General features: G+C 47.0%; 1 pseudogene; it reads right to left on the bottom strand.

The window, feature by feature from the left end:
* LOC119350494 overlaps positions 1 to 4,993 on the bottom strand; it is a 91,732-nt pseudogene extending 86,739 nt beyond the window's left edge.
* Between the last annotated feature and the right edge of the window lie 283 nt (positions 4,994 to 5,276).

Genomic DNA, 5,276 nt, shown 5'->3' with positions numbered 1-5,276 from the left:
GCCTCGCCTAGCGCAGCCGCTCGCCGTCGCTGTTGCACCCCGCCCTCGCTCCGCTCGGCCCCGCCGCTCACCGCACTTCCCCGTCGCGCCACGACTCTGGCCGTGGCCGTAGCCGCCGTGCACACGCGCGCTCGCACTCCCGCCGCATGCCTCACCTCACCTCCCCTTCCTGTGAGCCGCTCCGGCCAGCCCCGCCACTACCTACGCCACAGCGCCGCCCGTGGCCCTACGCCGCCTCTCCTTGCCGGCGTCGTGGGCGCCAGCGGCCCCGTCCATGGCCTCGCCCGAGCAGCCTCCGGGCTCGCCTCGCGCCAGGCGCCCCTGCGCCCGTTAACCCACGCACCACTCCCGCTATGGCCCCCTGTGCCAATGACAGGGGGGGCCCACGCCCGGAGAACATTCTAAAAAAATTTTAAAAAGAATATTACATAAAATATTATTTAATCAATTAATTAACTTAATTAATTACCTGATTAACTAACTAATTAGTTAGTTAACTTAATTAAACTTATAGTTTAGCCTAATCTGTCAATGACAGGGGGCCCACCCCCTGTTGACCAGTCAAACATTGAGTGGTCAACTGGGTCCCCCTGGCCCACATGTCAGCCACTGTGTACACTCCTGTGTACACAGGGCTGGGTAAATTTAGCATTTACTATTTAATTTCGAATTAATAATAATTTAAAAAATCATTTAAAACTTTAAAAATTAATATAAAATAATCTGTAGCTCGGATGGAAAAACTTTGTACATGAAAGTTGCTCAGAACGACGAGACGGATTGGATTAAACAGCCCGTTTGTCCGCCACGCGTCCATAGCATAGTGAATCTGCAACATTTCACCTCCGGTTCATTTGTCCAAAAATGCGAAACACCGGGGATACTTTCTCGGATGTTTCCCCCTTTCGCTGGTACCACCTACTGTCGCGTTAGGGCACAACTAGCATCTCTCATTGTCACGTCACGCATCATCATGCTTATGTTTGCATTGTATTTATTGTTTCTTCCCCCTCTTCTCTCCGGTAGACTACGAGACCGACGCTGCTGCTGCCCTGTTCGACTACGGAGTTGACGACCCCTCCTTCTTGGCAGAGAAACCAGGCAAGCCCCCTCCCCCCTGATCACCAGATATCGCCTATTCTACCCTTTACTGCTTGCATTGGAGTAGTGTAGCATGTTACTGTTTTGGTTAATCCTATTTTGTTGCATAGCCTGTCATTGTTGCTACATCTGTTGATACCTTACCTGCAATCCTAAATGCTTGGTATAGGATGCTATTTTATCATCTGTGGCCCTACATTCTTGTCCGTTTGCCTTGCTATACTATCGGGCCGTGATCACTTGGGACGTGATCACGGGTATATACTATACATACATACATACTATACAGATGGTGACTAAAGTCAGGTCGGCTTGTTGAGTACCCGCGGTTGAATCACGGTTTGGGGGCTGAAAGGACATACTTTTCTGAAGGCCCTCTGTGGGGATCTTTTTGGTGGAGCGACAGGGCAGGTTGAGACCACCTAGGCGAGAGGTGGGCCTGGCCCTAGTCGGCATCAACGGTTACTTCAAAATAACACGTTTAACGAGATCTTGGTATTTGATCTGAGTCTGGCCACTGGCCTATACGCACTAACCAACTATGCGGGAACAGTTATGGGCACTCAACGTCGTGGTATCAGCCGAAGCCTTCTTGACGTCAGCGACAAAGCGGCGCGCGCCGGGTTGGACTAGAACACCTGCTCTTGTATAAGGGAGGCCAGGTCTGCTCACCGGCCGCGTACGCAATGTGCAGGGTGTGCAATGGGCGATGGGCCCAGACCCCTGCGCCCATAGGATTTAGGCCGGCGTGCTGACCTCTCTGTTGTGCCTAGGTAGGACTACGACGTGTTGATCTTCCAAGGCCGGGCATGACCCAGGAAAGTGTGTCCGGCCAGAGGGATCGAGCGTGTTGGGTTATGTGGTGCACCCCTACAGGAAAGTTTATCTATTCGAATAGCCATGTCCCTCGGCAAAAGGACAACCCGGAGTTGTACCTTGACCTTATGACAACTAGAACCGGATACTTAATAGAACACACCCAGACAAGTTCCAGAGACATACCGGTGATCGCTTTCACATAGGGCGATGAGGGAAGGATCGCCGGGTAGGATTATGCTATGCGATCATACTTGGTGAATTTATCATCTACTCTCTTCTACATGCTGCAAGATGGAGGCTACCTGAAGCATAGTCTTTGATAGGACTAGCTATCCCCCCTTATTCTGGTATTCTGCAGTTCAATCCACCGATATTGCTTCTTTACACATATACCCATGCATATGTAGTGTAGATCCTTGCTTGCGAGTACTTTGGATGAGTACTCACGATTGCTTTGCTACTTTTTTTCCCCTTTCCCGATTATTGCAATCATATGATGGAGTCCAGGAGCCAGAGGATCCCGAGGATGGTTTTACATGGAGTTCGGCTTCGAGGAGTTGTTAGGAGGTCCCAGGCAGGAGGCCTCGCCTTTTCGATCATCGCTATTTTTGTGCTAGCCTTCTTAAGGCAAACTTGTTTAAACTTATGTCTGTACTCAGATATTGTTGCTTCCGCTGACTCGTTTATGTTCAAGCACTTGTATTTGAGCCCTCGAGGCCACTGGCTTGTAATATGATGCTTGTATGATTTATTTTACTTTTATAGTTTTGTTGTGATGTCTTCTCGTGAGTCCCTGATCTTGATCGTACACATTTGCGTGCATGATTAGTGTACGGTTGAATCGGGGGCGTCATACGGATGAAAGGGGGCTCTAGTTCTGCAAAGATCTCCTACCGATAATGTGTTTCTCCAATCAATCCACAACCTACAGTACTTTATGACATCTTTCTCCATTTTCCATCATGAACACACACTTTCAAGAGACAGTAGGTCAGCAGTATAATAGCACTAGGTCGCTAGCATATACTCCCTCCGTCCAGAAATACTTGTTGAAGAAATGCAAAAAATGGATGTATCTAGAACTAAAATACTTCTAGATGCATCCATTCCTCCGACAAGTATTTCCGGACGGAGGGAGTATGATTCTAAAACAAGTTCATTTGGTCATAAAGTTAAAAAAAGTGACTTCTAGCTATAGAGGCTTGATGGCTCTTAATATGGAATGGAGGGAGTACATGACTTGGGAAGAAGCCCATGATGCCATGGAAATTAGAAGGTGCGCCTGCTACAGGTTGAAACTTGAAAGTTACAAAATCTCACAGCATTCTGATGAGACACAGTTTTTTACCGGTACGGTTTCAAATTTAACAGCTTGGTCATATCACATATTATAGACCTTCAATAAAGGGTTGACTTGAAGATCAGGTTGTTTGGAATGAAAACTTACTCCTGAGTCGGATAAAATCTGCTCGAACTGCTTGACCAATTCTGATGGGGACATAAAGTCGGGTTTCAGCTCCAAGTATGGCAATGGGGCATTTCATCTCTGACATATAGCACATATCGTAGTGTAAGAATTTTAAGTGTTTCAGACAGAACAACATTAGTGCATCTCTAAAATTTACCTTTTATATCATCAACACTAACAAAGGAAGGGTGCGACATAGTAGCTGCCTGGATCTCATTAGCCTTCGCTAACTCGGTAACTAGTTTTGCTGATATGTGGAGAAAATAAACACTATGCTCAGAAGGCTATAACTTCTATTTTTGAGTTCAGATATAAAGAAACACTGGAGTTCTTAGCTTACCACCCCAACAATAACCTGCAACCCCGATACTAGACGCTCCTTGTTCCTTTAGAGCAGCAATTATTCGCTTTGCCACTTCAAATTCCTTTTCCTGCATAAAGGAACAATTTTTTCGTTTACGTTAGATGGATTAACATCAGAAAGAAACACACAAAACATTTTGACAGAAGAAGAATCAAAATGGGACCAGTGGGAGGATCCACACCCACTTTTATTCCTATGAGGTGAGGAGGCTAATTCCCCGACAGGTTAAATCTGACATCTCCAATTTAGCAATCTTTTTTGCGGGGATCCAATTTAGCCATCTGACCGGCCAAGACAAGAGAGTTTCTCCAATTTGGAGAAACTGAACATGAACATACCGTACATCTTCTTACGAACTCATCTCAAGCTGCCAAACGTTGTTAAGCGTGGATCTATTGCTCTTATCATCATTTGCCACCCTTGATTTACTTTAGCTAAGACTGTGTGAATGGAAGTACTAACGCCTGCAATGTCATCGATGTAAACCGGTATGATTACACAACATATACCTTAAACATAAACTGAAATCAGGTGGCCTGAAGTCCTGAACGTTTATACAAAAATAAAAGTAACATGGTTGCAGGGAATCAGGGGACAACAAACCGGGGCATGATCCTTTATCCATGCAGGAAATGGTATGTTGGCGTTTTCGTGTGAATATGGCTCCCCATGTAAGAAATCAGGCACCACAACCAAGTATCCTGACGAAGTGACTTTATCAGCTATCTTCCTTCATGAGGTAAGAAATTTCATCAGAATCTTTTTTTCTAATTTGAGGCAATCAGAAACCGTTCACGGGTGGGACATGCTAATTGGTTGCGGTAAATTTTCGTTGCCCGTCATGACAATAAAAGGATAAAGGAAGACGGTAAAGCCTAGTGTATTCAAATTTAACAAGAGTGCTAAAATCCCACCCGCAAATCGTGTGAAGAACACTCCAGTGATCTACTATTTGCCCAGAGTACAGGTAAATTTATACCTCAGATTCGATGCTTCAAACCCTGCAAGGGAGAGGCCAAGTGCTATTAGTTAACCGCTAATAAGCCAAGAAGAGGAGAGGAGCATTTGGGAGCTCTGGTCGAGGGGGGGGGGGTAAGTATTACCGAAGATATCGGAGACGAGGATGACTGTGGCCTTGGACTCGGCGGAGCCAGAGACGTACACCGCGATCCCGCCGAAGACGTCGTCGATGACCCTGCCCTCCCCGCCGGCGGGTTCGTGCAGCACTGCGGGCTCGCCATCCTCACTCACATCTGCCTCCTGGCGGCGAGGCTGCGCGGAGTTGGACGTGCGAGACTAGTCGCGAAGCGAACACCTTGGTGGGCACGTATTTGTTTTGAACCTCCTGGCGTCGAGGTGGGAGCTTGTTGGGTGATTTCGTTTGATGTGATGCTTCCTTTGTCGTCGGGGTCAGATGCTTTCTTGTCGCGGGTCTACCGTCTACCTACCGCGGCGACATTTCCCGCGACAGCCCAACCTGCTTAATTTATTTTGGGTCTATTTTATGTCCACTTTCTCAATTTC

Source organism: Triticum dicoccoides, chromosome 1B, assembly GCF_002162155.2.
Source record: "Triticum dicoccoides isolate Atlit2015 ecotype Zavitan chromosome 1B, WEW_v2.0, whole genome shotgun sequence".
NCBI lineage: Eukaryota > Viridiplantae > Streptophyta > Magnoliopsida > Poales > Poaceae > Triticum > Triticum dicoccoides.
The sequence above is the reverse complement of the archived record's forward strand: the minus strand, read 5'-3'. Positions and strand labels throughout refer to the sequence as shown.